This window comes from Blennius ocellaris (assembly GCF_963422515.1).
Source record: "Blennius ocellaris genome assembly, chromosome: 22".
In the NCBI taxonomy this organism is placed as follows: domain Eukaryota; kingdom Metazoa; phylum Chordata; class Actinopteri; order Blenniiformes; family Blenniidae; genus Blennius; species Blennius ocellaris.
The window spans coordinates 4,522,925-4,546,242 of record NC_137671.1 but is presented as its reverse complement, the minus strand read 5'-3'; positions in this window follow the sequence as shown (position 1 = coordinate 4,546,242).

The window sequence follows — 23,318 nt, the reverse complement described above, 5'->3', positions numbered from 1 at the left end:
AAATGATAGAAGTGTGGTCAATATAGCAATGCAGTAGGGATAATATGTCGTTTGGGGTGTAGGGTGTGGTAGTAGACGTAGTACCTTTGTTTCAGTAGTCAGCCACATCCTTTACCATGCAGCTTTTCTAGAGATATCAATTCCAGAAAACAGTCAGTTTCTATCGGTCGTGTGTTTCGATTGTCAACACGGTTTATTCGTACTTCACAGATACTTCAGCAAACACACGAATCACAGCTTGTCTCCCGGCGAGACGATAATAAACCAGTGAAGGATCTGTAAAAACACTGCGAACTGTTAGGAGGAGATTGTGTTCGGCTTGACGTGGATTCAGACCGCGGCGAGTTTAATCTGCAAATGTTGTTTCGTCATTTCAGCAGATGATAATGAAACGGATCAAACACACATGCACTGGCATGTTTGTGTGTGTGTGTGTGTGTGTGTTTTCCTCCCTGATCCTTCTTGAATATGTATGTTTCATTCGGTGGAGAAATATTTGGGCTGTTCTGGTTTTTTTTCCAATTTTTTTTCTCCCTCCCTCGTGTTTTTTTTTTTTTTTAATCGGTGTTTGATACTCACCCATGCAAATAAATAGTGTGTGTTTGTGCGTGTGTGTGTGTGTCAGACGAGGAAATGTTTCACTGTGTTTTCCCTGCAGGCTGTTCTTACATTTAACTCTGTTCAGCCCACAACGTTCACATGACATCAATTATTCATTTCACGCACAAATGGCCTCATAGTGTGTGTGTGTGTGTGTGTGTGTGTGTGTGTGTTTGTGTGTGTGTGTGTTTTGGTTTCGTGTTTGCAAATGATTGCGTAAGTGTGTAGTGGGTACTCTCATTTCATAGTGGACAAGGTCATGGGTTAGAATCCATTCTTGTCTGGGTGCAGTTTGCATGTTTTCCGTGTTTGTAGTTCTACCTCCCCCTGGTTTAGCTTCCATTAGCATCTATTAGCATCCATTAGCTTCGCCGAGGCGGAGTTCAACGTGCCACATTGTTTTACGTCTTAGTTAACCGTGTGGGAAATACCAAGAGGCTACAGTGTTACTCTGAGCTGTTAGTTTTCCATCGGAAAATGGAGTATTCGCTGCTTTTCCCGAGATACATGGAGCAAAAGACAGGGTTCCACGCTGGCTTTTTATTATTTCAGTTATTTATTATTGGTTTTTGTGATGCAGCTTGCCTTGAGTTAAATGTTCACAGATTTTCTATAGATATGACGAGCAGGAAACTGGATTTTGTGCTAAAATGGATGAGTCATTCAAATGATCAAGGTCGACTTGTTCTAGTCGATTGTTCAGATGAGTTTCCTGAATCTTCTTTGTGACGCACCGGAGTCGTCGCGCTTTGTTTCCCAGTGGGTTGTGGGAACGTCTGGAAAAACCTCAATAGTTGCCATACAAGATGCTCGCACACTTTATTTGTGCAACGTCAAGTGTCGCCCTCGATAACACTTGGGGGGGGTGGAACTACCAACGCCGGGACCAAAAGAAGGACCAAAAGAAAGATCAAAGACTTATAGTCTGTTTGATATGGTACCATACTAGGAGCTCCACCTCTATGTGGAGCACTTTGGGGTCTAGTGTCTTCGTCATTGACACTTTGACACGCTGACATCGGGACTGGAGAGACCCACTGAGAAACAGCCGAACCATATTCGGTCTTTTTGTCGAAAGTCAGACAAAAATGGTGGATTCTAGCCGACCGGACAGGATAAGAATTCCTGGGTCGTCCTGCACTCTAACCGGGTCCTGGACCACGTTGTCCCAAACACAGAGGAGAGGACTGCTGGTGATCTTGTTTCAGCAAGTGTATCAAGTGATTTCTCCCTTCTCAGCTGGTATCAGCTTTTTAATCCTTTTTTTTCCATCACAATGTTCGAGTATGAAGCAAACTTCATCAGAGAAGGAGTCAGAGTGTTAACAAGACATCAATCAGCTGTTTGCATAGCCAATGAGGTGCATTTGCATTTTAGGGGATTTTGAAGAGGCTTTCATCGGTATTTGACAAATTAATGTTATTTGTTCATAAAAAGGAAAACCAATGCAAGAAAAGTGAAAAAAAGACCAAGTTGTTCAGGGAATTTAGCAAAAACGACTTTATTCGCACTACCTCTCCAGATATTTCCTTGGATTTTTTGACCTGTAGTGGTAAAAGAAAAAAAACAAAGAAAAGACAACAACCCTGTGTGTGTTTGAGATTAAAGCTGTGTTCAGGGGTGCTGCGCCTCGCCGCAGACATCCTCCTCTGAACCGTGGTAAAACCTTTCACGCTTCCTTTGGACACAAAAAGCCGATCAATACAGTTTGCGGTCGTCTCGGATTCAAAGCCTTTGACCCGCTGATGGATCTCGTCGGTCCCCCGCTGCGCCGGGAAGCCGTTTGAGGCTCGCGACGAGCTCAGTAACAAACTCTGGAGACGTGGCGCCAGACGACACACTGGGATTACTGCGTCGACTCCTGGTCTCTCTGAGAAGATAATTATAGTGATCGCCGGAGTGGAGAAGGGTTCAGGTTGTGGAGCTGGAGAAAAGAGGCTGCTGGATACAAGCGGAACAGGCGAACCTTTACTGTAGTGACGTCACTTTAAATTATTCTGTCGTTTAGTTTTAGTCTTGTTCAAGTTTTTTTTTTTAGTTCTCGGGGTCACATTGAATTGGTTTCAGTGTCCAGTGAAAGCGTTTGTTTTTCTGGTTGAGGGTTGTTTTTTTGGGGGGGAGGGGTTGAATTCTAGAGGTCAGATAGACTTATAGCACACGGACAGTCTCGTGGACAGACGGCCAAGTTGGATTGTCATTCCAGTGACTGTCAAATAAAACGACCAAGTCCCAGGACTCCCACATCTGGGCGTCATGACCATAGATATAAAACGCTTACATGCCTCACGGTGCCGCTAGTGACGTGCCTACAGCGCCGCCATCTTGGGGAGGTCACCCGCTCGTGTTAAACATATAGATCCCAGGCTCGAAAATCCACAAAAAACATTCGTAGCTCGCTTGCTAGTCCACGTAGCAACACAAAAAAAGACCTCATTTTAAAGCTGAAGTAAAGCTCTATCCCACGACACCCCCCTCTCAATAATTTTTCCATGAGGTTTCCACGGGAGCCGTGAGGCGTTTGGAAGCGAGTCGGTGAATCCAGCAGGTTGAACGATGGGCCGCGATGCCGTCGCCCATCCTCACGTGGCGATTCGTCACCGGTTGGGGGAAACGCATTAGTGAGATCAACACATGCAGATGTACATAAATATGTTGGGGCCGCCCGAGGACGTCATTACCTCGCTCCGCGGCGCACAAAAGGAGATTAAAATACCATCAGCGAGTCCGACGGCGGCTCGGAGCGACGCGTGAAGCTCCGCAGAATGATGACGACCGCCACCTGCACCTACTCGGCTCCCAGAAGCAGCTGATTTGTCGTGGAAAACTCCTGGTTGCACGTCAAAACTGGGGAAAACACAACTTTTTGAAAATGCTATGACTCCATTGCCTGTGGAAACGGATGCAAACACAACTTTTTTGAAAACACTCCATGTCTGTGTAAACTGGGGCGGGAGGCACTACTTTTTGAAAATGTTATGACTCGGTGGAAATGAGAGGAGGGGGGGTGCAACTTTTTGAAAATGTTATGACTCGGTGGAAATGGGGGGTGCAACTTTTTGATGATTCTTTGACACGGTCTCTGTGGACACAGGGGGAAATGCACATTTTTGAAAATTCTCCTTGAAAATTTAATTTTTTTTGACAATGCTGCAACTCGGTCTCCATGTAAAAGACGGGAAATGCAACTTTTTGAAAACGTTCCATCTTCATGCAAATGAGGGAAAAAACCCAACTTTTTGAAATTGCTTTGACTTCGTTCTTGTGAAAACTCGGAAAACTCAACAGTTCGAAAATGCTTCGACCTTTTCTCTGTGTAAACCGGGGGAAAAAATGCAACATTTTGAAAGTGTTCCTTCTCTGTTTGAAGGCTGTTTCGGAGCAGTTTAGAGTGTTTCATGTGGGATTGAAGGAGTTTAAGAAGAGCCGAACGTGTCGGTCTGTAATTTGATAGATTTTTGAGTTGCGTTCAAGGACAGTTCAGAGTCAGTCGTTTCTAATCTCATGAATTCATTTCAAGGACAGCTCCAGTTATTGGCGAGAACTGATATTGATGATTTCCGGGGCATTCAGGGACAGTTCGGGGCGTGGGTCATCTGTAATCTTGTTCTTTGCTGAGAACATTCGAGGACAGTTCAAATTGTTTCCGATATCTTCTTCTCCTGTAACTTCAGATATATTGAGACGCCTAAATGAACAGTTTTCGCCCCTATAGTTGTATTTGTGTCTATTTATGAGAGGCTTTGAGTGTCAATTATCTATCATATTGTCAGTTTTTGAGAGACGTTCAAACACAGTTGAGAGTAGTTTAAAATGTTATCTTATTAGAGATTCTGACTTTGGGATTTAACTGATAATTTAGCATTTGTCTTGTGTCATTTTTTTTAAAGGTATGAGAGCCAGTATTTTAAAATGTATTTATTTATGTCATCAGTTGAATGTCGAGACGTTCAATGTCGGTTCAGAGTGTAGTTATTTGTTAATTTGGATGTTTTGTTGAGTTGTGGCGGTTAATTACTGTTCCACTTCCATCCTGTTATTGTCATTTCACGAGAGGCGTTCAATGACACGTAAAAGCGTTGGTTGTATGACTTTTTGACGTTTATTGAGAGGCGTTCAGTGACATGTGAGAGTGACAAGGCCTTCAATGACTGATGACACCAGATATAATCTCATCAGTTTACGCGAGGCGTTCAAGGACTCCAGAGTGTCCTCCGTCTGTGATCTTGGTGATTTTTGAGAGGCGTTCAAGGACGGTGTTTGTGCGCGTTGACTCTTTTTTTTTTTCTTTCTCCTCGGCGTGTATTTTCTGGTTGTTTTTCACAGAGTTGACCGCAGCTGTCACACCGCTGAGCGTGTAATCCTCGCGCGGCGCGTGTGTGCGTGCGCTCCAGCGGGTTTTCCCGAGGTGCAACTTCGTGCCGACACCGAAACCTTTTTAAGCTGTCAGGCCTGATATCTTGTGCGTGTGTGTGTGTGTGTGTGTGTGTGTGTGTGTGTGTGTGTGTGTGTGTGTGTGTGTGTGTGTGTGTGTGTGTGTGTGTGTGTGTGTGTGTGTGTGTGTGTGTGTGTGTGTGTGTGTGTGTGTGTGTGTGTGTGTCCTCTCTGACAGTTCAACAGTGTCGTAAATGGAGTTTAAATTTTAAATGACCTTCACGACCTTAAGCTCACTTTGCTTTTTATGTGACACACACACACACACACACACACGCACACACGCAGTGCCTGCAGTGTGACAGCTGTGGTCGTGACCCCCAACGAACAGAAATGTTCCCTCAAATAAGTAAAAAGTGCAGCGGAGACGGAAAAAAGCAACGAGGAGAGAGAAATTCAAAGCGAGGGTCGGCGGTTCAGACGGGGCGTTGCGAAACAAATCCTCCTCAAGAAGTAAGATCTCGACGTGTGCAAGCTCACGCGTGCTTCTTATTGTTGAAATTGTTTTAGTAATGAGTTTCAAAATTGTCAAATTTGCTTAATTGCTTAATGTTTCAATTAGTTTTTTGATGTTTTAAAAACACTTCTTTCGCATTTTCGTTTCAGAAAAGTTTTGCGTTTCCAAAAAAGTTGCATTTTACCCCCGTTTCCATGGAAATGTCGCGTTTTCAGTGACTCCGAGCACCGTTGTCGGGTCAACAGACGCCTAAAAGCGCAAAGATAGTTTACTGTTTTGACATTAGCGTAGCATATAGCCGTGTAAACGAGGCCGTGGCGCGTTTGTCTTCAGCTTTCTCACCGTTTGTCATCAACACCATGTTTGTTCGACCGAATTTCACGACAACGGAAAGATATTTTTTTTGGTTCGATCCAAAAAATATTCAGTCTAGCTGATTTGACTCAAAAGCGTAGCAGCTTTCTGGTGTCATACAGTGACACCTAGTGGTCCCAGATGGTATATGGCATCAAACATGTTTGTATATATCATCAGATGTACATATGTACAGGTAATTAAGTACCTTTGTTGACTCTGTTGCTCTTCTATTGGGAGGTATACGGTATGTGTGGTGAATTGTCAATATTTACTGTTTTCTCAATAGTTACATTACATATTTGAGTTTTCGAGTTGAGATTCTCCCCTTACAGTATCCAATTCCTCATCAGTCCATACTCTCCATTGAGTTATTTATAGTGTATCGTTCTCTGCACGCGTGTGTGTGTGGTTTTGTTACTATGGAACTTTTTCAGAACTAAACTTTTTAAACGAGGCGTTGTCATTTGGAACGTTGTCGTTTCTTTGTTTGTTTTTGTTTGGGTTTTTTTTACTCTTTGATTGATGTTGATTGTTGCATGTTTGTCAGCAACAAAAGCCAAATCAAGAGAATCACACGGCGTCTGAATGAAGCATCTCCCTAAACAAGCGACTAATCACAGCCTTTTCTTTCCCCCTCGGCGGGCTTCAGAAGCAAAAATAATAACTCAAAAAGATCAGACTGCAGGTGTTTTTCTGCAGCTGATAGCCACGGGACGAGAAAATGAAGGAAAAAAAAAAAGAGAGAGAACAAGCGGTGGGAAACTTGAGTGCCTCTTTTTTTCCCCCCCTCAGTGACACCTACAAGGAAAACGTGGGCGGAGGCTGTGAGGTATTAATAATAAATAATATTACACAGAGGAGAGAGCCTTTTTTCTGTCGGAGCGGCGTACGGAGGCCGGGGGCCCACGAATCCGATTGATCGGGGGGGGGGGGGGTCTCGGTGAAATTCCGCCGATAAATCCAATAATCCGCTGTGTGTTTCCTCATTTGTTTCATTAATCCCCCGTCTCTTCGCTTCCCTTTTCTCCCTCGACTTTCTTGTTCGAGATGAACTTGTGACGGGAGGCAGTCGGAGCTGTCAGCCGTGTGTGTGTGTGTGTGTGCGAGCGCGCGCGTGTGTGTGTGTGTAGACAGCATGGTTCTGCTTCAAAGCTCATTTTGAGTCAATGGGTGTGTCATGACGGATTTTTGTCAACCCCCTATGGTGAAACGCGCCTCTTCCTGTGTGTGTGTGTGTGTGTGTGTGTGTGTGTGTGTGTGTGTGTGTGTGTGTGTGTGTGTGTGTGTGTGTGTGTGTGTGTGTGTGTGTGTGTGTGTGTGTGTGTGTGTGTGTGTGTGTGTGTGTGTGTGTGTGTGTGTGTGTGGTAGCTGACTCAGTAGCTCGGGGTAGATCCCCGAAGCTCGACTGTCAAACTCTGTTTTTCTTCGCCAGCCCTTTTTTTTTTTTTTGTCTCCCTCCTCTCCCGCGGTCTTCTTTTCTTTGCTCTCCTACTGTAACGTCACTTTCTTGTTTTCCTTCTTTTGTTGCCGTCTCCTCGCTGATTCGGAGGTTATGCCGACAGAAGGGTAAATATGCATAGCTTTAGCACACATTAGTTCCCACTCACTGGCTGAGATCTCGCCGGATCATGAAATTAAAGAAAAAAGAAAAAGAAAACAGTTCTGTTTTTCTGGAAAATGGTAAAAGATCAGTGGTTTTCTTGGTTATCTGGAGCAGAAAAGATCGAATGGGAGTCAAATCACTCCTTTACTTACTTAGGCCTTGTCCATGTGAGCTAAAACTATTTTCCTTCCACACAGCACCATAACAACTACTTGGAATGATGTAGTACATATGCCAGGCCATTAGGTGGCACTTTAAAACTCGTCTTAAAACACATTTTTATTCTTTGGCTTTTACCTCAGCGTGAGACTCTGGTCTGGTTTTAGTGCCTTCGTTTTTGTTGTTGTTGTTGTTTTAACCTTTTATGTTTTGTTTATTGTTTTAACATCTTATTGTTTTTATTGTTTTAATGTTTTTATTTTGCGACTTATATTTTTATTTACAATGTACAGCAATTTGTTTCAGCTGCGGCTGCTTAAAAGCGCTTTATAAATAAAGTTGATTGATTGATTGACTGTAACGTGGAGAGGTGGGGCGATGACATCATCACTTTACGCAAATGTGGGCTTTGCCGTTCCATTAATAAGGTTTAATAAGACTAGATATTACATTTCTCGAATACAAAGGAGTTTTTTTCATGCTCCCTGCCGTCACCTCTGCTTTTTGCTGTTTTTACCATGGCAGTGTAACAGCGCCACCTATGGCTCTGGCATATGTACAACATGGGTGTGGAGTCGTTTTCATGGTGTCGCGTGAACAGGGAACCTTTGACTTGTGTGGACGGAGCCTGGATCAGAGTCTTCCTCAGTCTCCTTCTGGAAGACATTTCTGTGTTTGCAGCTTTTTCAAGAGATATCTGGAGTAAAGGAGCTTCATTCATTTCAGTACATTTTTTTATTTTCATCTCAAACGTGCTGAAATTAAAATGAAAGTGTTCAACAGTTCAATCAACAAACCGTGTCCAAGGCTGACGACGTGTTACGCTGTGTTACATTCATGGCCCAACGCAGCCCCGTCGGGATATGAATGTGGGCGATTCTTTCTCTCGCCAAACAATATAAGAAGAGCTCCTGTGGCGCAGATAAATCCACCGTGGCGCGTCAGAGCGCAGTGCCATTACGGCGATTCATTGTATTTTACCTCCATTAAAGTCACTTGAAAATGATACTAAGCTGCGACTGCACACGCACAGACCTGTACACACAGCAGCGCTCCCGCAATAGCTCTGCTTGTATTTTAAGGGAGAAGACGAGCGGTTGCCAGGGATCATCATCGCTGCTTTTCACACTTCTCTGTCCACAGAGGAACACACACACACACACCGTGTTGCACTTTACATGTTTACTCAGACAGGAAACAGGAAGTAGATTCACTCCCACGGAGCCACGGTAAAGTAGGTGAGACAAGTCATCGTCTCTGTTTCAGTCTCCTTGGCGAGGAAAAAAATAAATAAAAATCAGCCGAGTGTCGGGTCCGTCGCTCACCTTCGCTCCGGCTCTGCATTAACTTTAAAAGTCCTGCTTGTCGCTTTCAACCGCTCTGCATTACCTCTGGATCCCCTCACCCCTCACCCCGCCTCACCTCCTCTCGGCCCGCCGGCTCGTCACTTCACTCGCGGCTCAAAAGTGTCAGAGCTTCCCGGGTCGGAAAAACTTTGAAAGTGTCTGTCTTTAAGCCGGCAGTCGGAGGATTTTGTGGGGATTCCTCCTCCGGAGCTCGGATCAAACCCGACGCGGGAAGTTCCACCTCGTGCTTGTCGGCAGTGGATCTCACCGAGAGACGCCGGTGGATGTGTCCTGATGGGTGTTTTATTGGGCGTACAAGATATTTGGAGCGAATACCGTCAGCTTTCGAGAGACTGTACATCTTATAGGGTTCATCTTGGCTTTATTGCACCGTCTTCTCACTCTCCTTCTGAAATATCAAGCGGCGAGCTCAGACTGCTCTATATCGCCACTGAAGCTGGGGTTTGACGACCTATGTGTTGCGTTCTGCTTGTGTCACCCCCGGCCACAACTTTCTTTTGGTTTCAAACTGGACCGTATGGTCAGTGGTTATGGAGAAGACTGGAGATTATTTCTTGTGTTTGATCGGTGCTCTATAAATAAGTGTGCCTTGCCTGAACCCAGTCGGAACAGCAGAATGAATCCACCTCTTATGAACAATGGAGGAGCGTTAGTGGGAGGAGATCCCAACCTGTACAATCCCTATTTCAAAGAATTATAAAGAGAGTCAGATGGCTTGGAACTCCTGGCGTGAAATATCAGAAACGTAAAGGAGAACGCCGGCCGCCGGAATTGTAACCATGTTCGGGATCGTAGCGTTACGTTATGGAACAAGACGTACCAACCTGAACACTTGAGGCTGTGGCTCGGTTCGTCTTTTGATTGGGAGGTTGTAGGTTCCATCCTCGATCGTTATAGTTCACACGTCAAAGTGTCCTTGAGCAAAGCGCTGAGCCTGAAACTGCTCCCAGTGGTCTGATAGAACATGTTCCCGACTGTGGCGGCCACTGCCATCACCTTAAAGTACATCCGATTCTGTCTTCAGAGGCACGATTCGGAAAGTATGGAAGACGCTTTAGTCTGGTTCTGTAGAAAGTTTCCATAATCATTTACATGAAAAAAAACACAAATCCTCTTAAATCCACTTATTTCCACATGATATGACCCAAAATACTGACCGCATCAAAGCATCAGCCAAAACCTCCGCAAGTCAACAAAGCAGCTTTTTGGTTCAGTCTTTTGTTTCAAACTTTGCCCCGAGTCCCGGAACAAAAGACTTCAGTGTTTTCTTTGCGATATTCTAATACAAGCGCTCTGTAAATATTCTAGTGTTTAACTTGAATTAAAGTCGAATTTCCACAGTCAAGTCAAAAAAAAAAAAACTTAAAAAGTTAACCACTCTTTGAAACGGCCTCATAAAAGAGACTGTGGAAGAAAAGACGGGGCCGTTGAACAAGGAGCTTCAGACTGATGAACAGAGATGTTGAATGTTCAAAACCTGGAACCTTCCGGAGGGGGGGGGGGGGGTTACTTTATTCTCCACGACCACAGAGGAAGAACGAACCGGGGGAGTTATGAAATGAAGAGTCGAGCCGATGAATGATGGAGGAGTGATTTCCCATTTTTATCATCTGTGCTCAAAGGCTTCTTTATTTTTCAAACTTATTTTGTATTTTTTTTTTTTTTTCTCCGAGTACATCCAGAACCGGATGGTTGGTTTGATCGGGTGGGATCAGGATCAGACGGCCGAGACGCCGCTCTGAATGAGAATCCGACGTCTTTAGGGATTTAGCCTCGGTCAGCAAACTGGAGGAGAGCAAAAGTCAACGGGGAAAAAAAAAAAAAACGCCTGACTCAGATGAACCATTTTTCTTGTATATCTGCTTCATCCTTCAGGAAACTGAAGGCTCAGGCGCCGTTTACTCAGTAATATTTCCAGTGGCAATACCTCGTTACCATACCAGGCCACAGGGTGGCGCTGTTGGTTGTTTTTGTAACGAATAGTTCCGCCTTGGGAAGACGCTTTGAAAAGGTGACGGTTGCAGTGGCTCCGAGTACCGTTGTCGTGTAAACGGACGCCCAAAACGCCACAAAGGTGTTTAGGTCTCACTCGTTTTCGTGTCGCGGCGTCTTCGCCAGGACGTTGATGTGACACGACCTCGTCCGGGGGCGGGGCTTAGCCAAAAGTCAATCATTACTGTCAGTCCCCTATGGCCCCGTTGATGCATCTTCTCATCCACCAGTATAATTACAGACAATAGATCTTGTTGCAGATCTGATCTTCTTGGCCAGGAGGTGCAGATGGCCTCCGCCACTAATAACACCCCGAATACGATTCACCGCAAATTGAATCCCCGGATTCAATTTGCTGCTGTGTACTCATAAAATATTCAAGTTCTTGACCCGAAGAACTACGTGACGGACCATCGGTGAGAATATTCATGCGCCGTGACACAGGCGATGTCCCAGAGGGGCTAATAATGCTGGTCTGTTGCCCCCTAGAGGCCAGAGGCAGCATTACCGGAATGACTAACTTCATTACCGAGTAGCAGGGAGAGTGTCAGACGACACAGAGCGAGGCAGCCAGTTATTATTAAAGTGTGTGTGTGTGTGTGTGTGTGTGTGTGTGTGTGTGTGTGTGTGTGTGTGTGTGTGTGTGTGTGTGTGTGTAACTCGGCATTAAATCTCATTAGGAAGTGAGGATGAGAGAACTGGTGGTCCAATGCCTCAGGGCGCACGCACGCACGCACGCACGCACAAATGCACGCACACACATTCTGGCGCTGACACACTGCAGGGACCCATTCGGAGTGGAACATCCCATAATGAGGGCGTGTCCGTCTCCACGGTGATAAATAACGGGCAGAAATCAATTCCGATGTTTTACTGAAAGTCATCATCGGAATATCAGACACTCGCCACTGCTTTCACAGTCTTCTTGTGTGTGTGTGTGTGTGTGTGTGTGTGTGTGTGTGTGTGTGTGTGTGTGTGTGTGTGTGTGTGTGTGTGTGTGTGTGTGTGTGTGTGTGTGTGTGTGTGTGTGTGTGTGTGTGTGTGTGTGTTTTCCAAAACAATTAGTAAGCGATTATCTTCGCATGTGCTTTACAGAACTCGGCAGTTAATTAAGAAGAGTGGAGGGATACGTTAACGAAGCGCAGTGACTCTGAATTATTTTGGCAGTTGAGTCGGTATCATTTCTTTTTTGTGTGCGTTTGTATTTGTTGTGTTGGTTTGTTGCCACGACTCCCATCTCCCGTCATCATCAAAGCCTCCGCCAACACAAAGCGGCTGGCAGCAGTGGGATCGTTGTACTGACAGGAGGCTTTTCAGGAGTGGATTCATTCATTCATTCATTCATCCATTCATTCATTCATTCATCCATTCATTCATATAGTCATTATTTCACACAACTATCCATCCATCCATTCAATAATTCATCCTCAATGTATGTATAAAATATATTTATGAAATCCAGCATTCATTTATTCATTCAATTATTCATGTAACTCTCCATCCATCTATACCTGCACCCATCCATCTGCCCATTCATTCATACAGTCATCCACCGTGCATCCTTTCATTAATTCACCCTAAACGTATTTAGAAGTATTCATGTATTCATCAAATTCTTCACGTAACCCTCCATCGCACAGACAGACGGTGGTGTTTTGCGGTGATTTGCCTCGGTGGGAACGTGTTTTCACACTCCGGACGAGACGTTGTGTTTGTTAAACAGCTGTTTTCTTTTCTCTCTGCCTGATTCACTGATTAATTTCCAGGCCGACCGTGGTAAACCTGCACACCTCCGTCTTCACGTCGTCTTCTCCCGGTGAATCAGCGCCGGTGAAGCCATGTGGAAACGGCGTGGGAAGTGTGTGTGCGCGTGTGTGTTGGACCTTGTAATTACACATAATGACCACTTCTTTTCTCCTGATTACAGCACTGTGAGTCATCATTAAGACATTTATTTGGATTCTTCTCCGCTTCCTTGGAGCTTTTTCTTTTTACCCGTTTGGAAATCCAATCGCACGAAAATATGTTTCTGGTTCCCATGGCAACGGCCGATGAACCATCCATCGGTCTGCCGGTCCGTCCGTCCAAAAATCGAATTAATCAGTCTGTGACTCAGGTCCAGCCGTCCGTCTTTCTCGTATTGTTTGCGGTCCGGTCGTATTGGACAAGCTTTCTCGGTTTCCATGGCAACAGTCCTGTTTGACAGCTTGTTGTAAACAATCCAAAGTGACTCCGATCCACTTCAGTCTTAAAGCTTTCCGCTTGGTCGGAGGGCTTTAATAACTTTCTCACACTGAGGCTCTTATTTTCTAGTTTTACGACGGCTCGTTTTTTTTTTTTCCACTCCGCGTCCTCATGAATAATAAATTCGTACAGTTCCTGCGCTACGCGCTTTAATAGCACCACATCAATCTGGCTTTTTATACGCAATAAACCCGCAGGAAAACATTTGTGTTTGTCCCGATAACCGACAAGTCAAGGGGATTAAACCTGCCGTCCGGATCAAACCGCTTTACGACACCTCGTGTATTATCAGGTGTGAAGACTTTATTATTGAAAAGCCTAATTAGCTGGGCTGCCTGTTTGCGACCCGCTGTCGTTGAGTTGGACTCGATCGGCGAGTGCTGTCAGCCAATAAAACTCAACCTTCCTATTAAAAAATGCAATTTTCTGCATCCTGATATTTATATTCTGTCTTGAAACGGCTCATTATGGACAAAATATGTCGGCTCGGGAGAAAAGCATTGATTTCCAATCAGACGGAGGGCTGTCGGGGTGAAACGGTGGAGCAATAGTTTGAACCGATGTGGATATTTTGGCGGCGATTCCAATATTGGGGGAATTAAAAATCCTGATAACGGATATATCGACCAATTAGATGTTGGTCTTTTTTTTTTTTTAGTGCTGGAGTGATGGTCACCACAAATACGCCGACGTGACACATCAAAAATGGTTAATGTAAAATTCTATCGTCCCCAGTCCTAAACATTCCTAAACATTAGAGCCAATTACTTTCTTTGCCAATGAAGCTTTTAAGCCTCTTGGCGCAAAAGTCGCAATACTGCGACAGTTATTTGATAAAACCGTCCCAAACGCGACACCTACCCTCAGACCTTATTACTACTTTAGGAGACGGCGCATCCTCTGATGGCTATAAAACACAAGGACATCAGAAAAACACAATATTTCCAGCATTTTATCGGTGAATGAGTTAACGTCGGCATCAATCTGCCAACTTTTGATCGATTATCATCTCATTAATCGACCGGCCGATTAATTGACCGACAGATTAATCGTTTGAGGACAAATAGAAACCAGTTTTGATTTTGCATTTTTTCCAAGTACATGAGGAAAAACGATGCACTGATGCCACTACGGGTAGGAAAAATATATTTTTGGCCGGTGAAGACAGAACCTAAAGGGGGCGGGCTTAAATAAAGGGGAATTTCCTGCATTGCTGTTGTCATAATTAGCACAGCCACTAGAGACCGCCACAGTCGAGTTGGTTCCTACTCTCTTACGTCCACGAGACTCTATTTTTCATGGTAAATTATTGATGTTTGTGGTCTTTATGAATATATTTGTTGGGTTTTCAATATGTCTCCGCCACTAGAGGTCCCCGACGAATCTCACTTTATCCGTCCGCAAATGGCTTAAGTGGGCTGAGAGAATTCCAATGTGTTGGAAATGACCCTGCCGCATTTCTCCGCGCTATTAGCCGGATATGATTAGCCTCATGACTAATTCAGAGGACGCCGCTCGCTTCGAATGAGAAAGCGCGTAGCACCGCAAAGCGCCTCACCGTGCTCCATCTTTTAAAAAACAACAACAACAAAAAACCCACATCGTACCTTCACTCCTTGGAGCTTTATTAGATTCCGATAGCAGACTTGAGCCTGACGTATTTGCGGGGATCGCGGGGCTTTGGATGGAAGCGCTAGCTCTTTTTTTTTTTTTTTTTTTTTTTTTTAATGTAATTGCTCGGAGAAGTCGGACTTATACCGCCGCCTCAGCACCAAAGCGAGGCGGCAAACTCCAGTATTTGAGTCTTAAAAAACAGGCCCGCGGTGCTTCACCCGAGCGTGCATTATTAAATTTTCCCGAAGGCCTCAGTCGATGTGTTTTCATTACATGAGCGCGGAGCGTCGTCGGTCGGCGGATCAACTCGACTATTAACATACAGCGAGCGAGAAGGAGAGGGAATATGACCTTGAGTGAGTTTTATTCGGCTTGATGGAGAAGCGTCATCGCTACTATCGCCCGTCGATAAAAGCAGACGCACACACACACACACACACACACACACACGCTGGTGGCGTCGTCTTTTCAGAGCGGGTGGTTTGATATCGATCGGTGCTCTCCGCGCTGTTTGATGAAGGATTTATTGTGGAGCCGAGCCGACGGGGCAGGATGGAGTTATTTCAGATGAAGCTTTATTTAACAAGGTTAGTCCCACAACGCGGGGGCGGGGGGGGCGGGGAGGGTCGGAGGTCGGAGGTCGCCACGCCGCCGGGACGGTGGAAAAGCCCGGCGGAGGATTTTCTCGGGGGCGCCGGTTCTGCTCAGATGACTTCAATTTATTTCTGCGCTGTTTGGGCTTTTATGTTTTCACGGAGCACGTCCAAACTTTTCTCTCCCGAGTTGGACGGGGGAAGCAGTAGCTCCACCGCTTGCGGAGAGTTTTCCCTCCTAATCCGGGGTCTCCGGGGGATGTTTGGTTTGTCGGCTTCGAAAAAGCGAAACTGTCTGAGAGGTCCGACCCCATCGGTTTTTACTCTGGAGATGAAAGTTCTCCAAGTGTTTTATTTTTCTCTTTTTGTCGCGCAACTCTGCGGACATGAAGGCAGGTGCCAGACTTTGTGGCTCAGGCCCGGTCCACACGGCAACGCCGCGAAATTTAATCGTCCACACGGTGCCGCGGCAACAATGGCGGCCTACGTGCTCCAGGTCGAGCTGCAGAAGCTACAGATGCCATTTGGTTTAGACAGGCCAGATGTTGGATTCATCCTTTTTTGGTTGTATTGTCGTGGCGGCGCCACAGCACCACCTATAGGCCCGGCATATGTATTACATCGGTCTGAGTAGTTTTCTTGGTGTCACGCGGACACAGATGTTTCTGCTGTGGACGGGAATGTTTTTAAGAACAACGTTGGGACACATGTTGGTTCATGTGGACTTTGTTTGGATTACTTTTCATTACATTACCTTAGGTTAGACTAGATTACTTTAGAATTGTTTAGATTACATTGGCTTATATTAAAATTAGAGGATGTCTGTGTGAATAAATTGGATTACATTACCTTACATTAGATTAGTGTCTTACATCAGAGTAGATTCCATGACATTTGCTTATATTTTAATACATTATACTAAAATGTATTGCATTAGAATACAGTAGATTATATAAAATTAGATTAATATTAGCCCCACAGTGGGGAAACTGAAGATGTTACAGCAGTTAAAAATCTGGGCGACGTGAATATATATATATATATATATTTTTTTTACTTCTTTGGTTGGAGTTCTGACATTTTTTTTTTTTTTTTTTGTATAATTGAAGCTTTAAAGCTGCCGACTTCATCGATTGAGATGTAAGGTAACGCTTGATTCCAGTTATTTTAAATTCACCCAGCACTCTCGAAATTCCGTGTGTGTGTGTGTGTGTGTGTGTGTGTGTGTGTGTGTGTGTGTGTGTGTGTGTGTGTGTGTGTGTGTGTGTGTGTGTGTGTGTGTGTGTGTGTGTGTGTGTGTGTGTGTGTGTGTGTGTGTGTGTGTGTGTGTGTGTGTGTGGTCATTGATCAGACTGACAGAGACTTATTATTGTGTCACTTCACGTGACCCTGTTTGACCTCGCCGGCAGGGAAAAGTGTGTTTATGCACGCGACCGGCACTGTGTTTGTGTGTGTGTTTATATGTGGGCCGTGTGTTTGTCCTGCTAATGACTTGTCAGGTTCCACCACCAGAGCTAAAGGTGACACTTCCTCCCCGGAGACACACACACACACACACACACACACACACACACACACACACACACACACACACACACACACACACACACACACACACAGAAAAAATCAACACATACTGAATACCAACAAATGGTGAAACGCGGTGAATAGTAATTACTTACCGAGGCTAACTGAGGCAGCGTTCCCACGCTATTAGCGTGACACGCTAACGGTTTCTCATGCTAATGGCTCTTTCTGCAACCAGTTCTCCATTTTAAAGAAGTCGTCAGCTGGTATTCTCACCTATCCAGTCTCCCTTAAAATGTCTTCAAGTCGACTCTTAAAATAGCATAACGATAGCGTAGCAATAGAATAACACGAAAGATAATTTAAAAAAAATGGCGGAGGAGCAATCTACAAACATCCATGCCGCAGAGTGATTCTGGTTTGAAGAAAGAGCCCGAAACAAAAACAATTCAGCCACTTTTAAGTTGCAGATTTTCAGGCCTTTCAACTGAGGTCCAAAATCAATGTAATATTTTAACAAGAAAACATGGGATTTGTGGGTAAATTACTCCTTAAACAGCTGAATGTTTCATGCTAACAATGAACTTCCTCTTTCTCCGCTCGTGTTTACACGTTTTGTTTCTTTCGCCCGTTTATCAGAGGGAAAATTAATTCATCAACATCTGTTTGTTTCTGCACAATTGCACTGAATCAATTCTGCGGAGAAAGAGGAGGAAGGGAGGGGTGGAAAATGAAGATAAGAGGAACTGGTGAGAGGCGAGATGAATTGAAGTTGCGACAGATTAGCATATTACTCAGTTACACTGGACCTCAGAGTAAATTACTGTGAGAGATTACACAGAGTCTGAGGCGGCGTGCAGGAGGAGGAACGAGGGATGTTATGGAGAGGAGTGGAGGAGAACGAGAGGAGAGAAGGAGTAATGAGGATAAAAAAGACTAATGAGGAGGAAGAGTAATTGATCTTACATTTTTTTGAGAATAAATCACATTAAATAATATGACGTGAAGAATGCTAACGCAACAGAAAAACAAGAGAAAAGAGATGGAGGTGGGTGGGGCTTATTCATAAACTATATTTAAACCTTTTACCAGGGGGCGCGTAGCATAGCATAGCATAGCATAACATAGCGTAGCATAACATAGCGTAGCAAAATGTAACGTGAAAGCACTGACAAAACGTTTACTTTTTTGTGAAGATGATTGTTTTTTTTTCATCAAGCTCAAAAAACTGGCGCATTTGTTTGATAAAACTTTCGGATTTAATAAAACAATTTTTTCCACAAATGTATCAATTCCATCTAAAAATCGCTTTCATCGTACATCATTTCCCAAATGAGTTCTTCATTAATCGTAAAGAATATTCATCTGTGGTTTTGGGCTTGACTGTAAACGAACATAAAAATGTATATTAAAAAATATGTATACAATTTTCTATTAAATATAAATATGAAGTATCAGCTTGAGGAGAGTTTGAATTTTTTTTTTAGAAACGTTAAAAACGCCAGATGCTAATTCTTTAGCTGTAATACCAAATTTGACCTCTCGGGGGTGCGTAGTGTATTGTAATGTAACGCAATGTCAATCTTTTCCTAAATGGACAGAATTTGATGTTCTTCTGTCGTCCCAGAGCAAATAAAAGCAAGTGAAAGCGAATAAAAAGGAACCGAAAACGAAAGGAGAGTTGATTAATTGAAAAAATGTGAATGGAGAGGAATAAAATGGAGGTGAAGAGAGACGGAAGGACGATTGATGGGCAAGAGGGTGTTTGGGAAGTGTGATTAGCGTTGCTCTGCTTCATCACTGTTTGTGTCTGCGTCTCGGAAGCCATCAATAACTCGCCGACGTCTTCCTCCTCCTCCTCATCCTCCTCCTCTTCTTTTGTGTCCGGCCGATAAACGTAAGGAGACGAATGCCTCCGTCAATTCACATGCGTTTATCTTTATTACTGAGGATGAAGATGGATGGAGGAGGAGGAGGAAGAAGAGGAGGAGGAAGTGAAACACATGGAAGAAAGAATGTGCAGGAAAAGTAAAGAGGAAGTGAAATGAACAATGAGGGAGACACAAAAAAGGAGGGAAAGAAAGAAAGGAATTGAAATGGACAAATAAAGGGATTTGAAGGACAAAATAGAAGGTGAGGAAACAAGAAGGTTGATACAAGAGTGGTGGAAATAGTGGAGGAAGGAAAAAGAAAGAGAAACATGTAAAAAGATAGAGTAGGTGACATAATAAGGAAGTAGGAAAATGAAAAACACAAAGGAAGAGAAAGTGGGGAAAAAGAAAAATGAAAATGAAATAAGGAGGAAGTAGAGAAATGGAAGGAATGAAGAAAGGAAGCAGGAAAATAAAAGAGATTAAATAAGGAGGAGGTAGGGAAATGGAAGGTTAGGAAAGTAAACAGGAAAAGGAAAAAACTAAACTGAAAAAGAAAGAGAAAGAGGGAGGAAGTAGATAAATTGAACGGATTCAGAAAAGAAAGAGGAAATTGTATGAGGAAGTGAGGAAAAAGGATTATGAAAAGGTAGCGGGGAAAGAGGAAAAGGGAAAACCAATAGAAAGACAAGGTGGAGAAAAGAATGATGAAACAATAAAATAAATAAAGGAGGAGACAGAATGTTCCAGAAAGATGGATGGCACAGGAAGAGGAAGGGGAATGGAGAAAGAAAAGATACAAGAATAGGAAAAGAAAGAAAAGAACATGACATTAAAAGACGGAGGGAGTGAAATAAGGAGGAAGTTAGAAGATTTGTTAAGGAAATGGTATGAAACAAAAATGAAAGGAAAGAAGAAACAAAGCACAGGAAGACAACATGAAAGAGGAAACAATTTAATTATGTGGAAACAAAAAAGGAAATGAAGGAGAAAATAAAACAAAATGAGACGAGACAGAGGAAATGAGAAAAGAAATAAGGAAAAGACTAAACAGTTATCAGAAAAGGAAAAGGGGGGATATAAAAAGAAAGACAGAAAAGGAAAGAGGAAAAAAAGACAGAAAAAAGACACTAAAGGAAACCAGAACAAAACGGAAACGACGAAACAAAAAAAAAAGATACAGGAAGTAGTAAAACGAAGGGATGAGGAAATGAAATAGAAGGGGAAAGTGAGGTGAAGAGAAAAGAAAGTCAGGATGAGGAGGAAATGAAAACGGGCGGTGGAAGAGGAAGATGAAGGAAACAGGAAATGAACATGGACGTGACACGAGGAACACTCCACGGCGTTCAGCCCGTTCACTGCGTGGGTTCGAGTTGCGTCGCCATGGCGATCGGAAACGGGCAGATTTCTCGGGCGGTCGGCTCCGATCGCGTCGCGCTTTTCTATATTGTTTGCGGTTTTTTTTTTTTTTTTTTTTTGTCCTCGTGGGACGATAAACTTCACCGTCCAATCGGAATTTCTTTTCTTTCTTTCTTTTCTTTTTTTTATTATTCAAGCAGAGCTGCTGCAGAAGCACTCAAACCTCCAATAACCCAGAATGGATTTATATAGAAAGATTGTGTGTGTGTGTGTGTGTGTGTGTGTGTGTGTGTGTGTGTGTGTGTGTGTGTGTGTGTGTGTGTGTGTGTGTGTGTGTGTGTGTGTGTGTGTGTGTGTGTGTGTGTGTGTGTGTGTGTGTGTGTGTGTGTGTGTGTGTGTGTGTGTGTGTGTGTGTGTGTGTGTGTGTGTGTGTGTTGTACTGTAGCACTGAGTATCTGTGAACCCCTCCTGAATATAAACGACTGAGAATCCAATACCGATCCGTCTCCTTCGCTCTCTGCAGCAGTGACCGCTCCTCCGATACGGCTCTTCATTTGCTGCATTAACTGTCTTCTCCTCCTCCACCTCCTCCTCCTCCACCTCCTCCTCCTCCTCCCGAAAGTTCTGAAAGGTTGTCGGTGGTGCAAAGGTAAGCGCAGAACGACCCGGTCACAAAACCCCACGGAACTCATCAATAGTCTTTTACGTTCCGACGACTCGTTGTGAAACTCGTCGGTACTGTATAGGTTTGCCAACGCATCATCTGGAGTGTTTGTCCCCCCCCAAGACTCGCCACGAAAACCGCACGACAGGGGAAAGGTTGAGCACCTGTTGAGGTAGCCCATCAAAAAAAAAAAAAATACATATTCAAATGAGTTATTGAAAAATATGTCACTTTGACCACATTGATCTATCATCCGTCCGTCCGTCAGTGTTCGTTTCCTCCCTAAATGGCCTGCAGAGACGGCTTTTATATCCTCCATCCATCATCTTTGCAGAGAGATGTAACCTGAAGAAACAGCCCACGCCTCCTTCGCCGCCGCCGCAGCACTCTCCGCGAGGGAGAGCGTGCACGCTCTGCTGTGTGTGTGTGTGTACGTGCGCGCCGCCTGTAATAGAGGTTAAGCAAAAAGCCAACGCGACTGCGAGCCTGAAGAAGAGGCAGAAGAGGCGTGCGCAGGAGAACACGGATGAAGTTTTCGTCCCGTCGTGAGCGCGCCGACCTCGCGGCTCGTGGCCTTCCTCTTCCTGATGGATGCGTCGCACCTGCACCCGAGGTGAACGCCGTCTTCACAACAATAAATCTCTGCCCGACGCCACGGGAAACTTCGAATGTCTTCCAACACTTTTCTCACACACTGTAGTAAATAGTTTCTTCTGCACGTGCTCAGTTTTGCAGTTGACTGTCACCATAGTAACAAGCAAAACTCTGCCGCCTGTCTACTAGAACGTCTCCTATTGTTAATGTTTTTAGCGTGTCGTTCTGACGCTGGCGGACTAGCTACATGGCTAATACGGTTAAATCACGGAAAAACTGGTGAGGGAAAAAAAACGAGTGAAACCGTGGAATTGTAGTTTCGTGTGTTCAGAGCAACTGTCACGTTTTCAAAGCGACTCGCAGTCCCAGTCCACGTTCCCGATTAGTGGGCGAACAACCCAACGTGTTGTGAATCCGGCTTCGCAACGATCGGAAGAGGGTCGCGGAAGTCTCGAACGGCCACCAAAAGCCGGTTATCCCTGTTTTCTGCCACCTGACATCGCGGCCCGTGTTCAGGCTGACAATCCAGATCAAGCGAGCTTTTGCCCTCCTGCTCCACTTGCGTACATCGTAGGCTACGATTCAGCATTTGGCATGGCGCCCGACGTTTATCAGATGAAGGCCCACAAAACGCGACCCTGGTGCTCCTAAACCTGTCCAACTAGACCTCCCGGGGCGGGGGTTCCACCATGAGAGTACAACAAACACGGTCTGAGTGGAACCACTCAAGGTACCCCCCCCCCCACCTACCACCAAGAGGAGCTTGGAGGTTGGTGCTTCTGGTTACCATGGAAACACCATCAGAGTAGGGGAGGAGGAGGAGTCATGATGAAGCGGCTGCCCGAGGTTTAAACACACAGACAGCCACTCGCACACTCCTGCCAGCTCCAGATGCATTGTGGGTACCAGGGGGGCAATTTAGTTCAAGTGGCTCTGTCTCGTATGCACGCACACACACACACACACACACACACACACACACACACACACACACACACACACACACACACACACACACACGCTCGGCATGATTCACCGGGCTGAGTTACAACCCAATTTGCTGGAAAAGAGTTTCACTGATGACCTGGCAACCCGGTACTTTCTTTATTTACTATCTGGCAACCCGACATTTACCACAAGGAGGATCGGGGAAGTGAAGGGGGGGTGGGGGTGGAGGTGACATCAGAACGAACGCTCGCATCGCCTGAGATAATTATCGCCAACGAGCCAGTTTACCCATCATGCCTCACTTTGGATTGGAGCGAAACAAACAGGAGTCTCATTACGACAAGCGGTGTGTTGTCATTAGATTCAATGGGTGCATTAACACAGCGTGGAGTGTGTGTGTGTGTGTGTTTGTGTGTTTGTGCCAGATGGTGATGCATCAAGCATGCAGTCATTAGGAGGAAATTAGAATAATGAACAAACTGTCTGTTTGTCTCCTTCAGTTTTTTGGGTTTTTTTTTCCCAGCACCGTAAATACAGAAACGTACCGGCAGCGTAAACACCTGCTGCTCTTTAACGTTCTCATGACACACCGAGTGTCGACTGCCGCCAACCAGCTGGAACCACACGCTCGTGATAGTCATAAAGAAAAGTTGAATTTGTGCTATTTTGAGATGAAAATCATGGAATCCTTTGATTGTGACTAAGAAATGTGTGGATGCTAAACCAGCTACTTGTGAGAATTCATCAGTCGGTCATCCACCTCTGATCCACTTCAAAACACGCATCTCGCCGACAATGCGTGAAATAGCCAGATGGGTTCCCGCTACGCCCACATTATCGAGGGCGCATTGAGACCGGACCTGGGGTGGACTTGGGGAAACCAAATGACCCGTAATGCATTTGGCAACAAATTCGAAAAGTCGATTCCGTGTATGTAC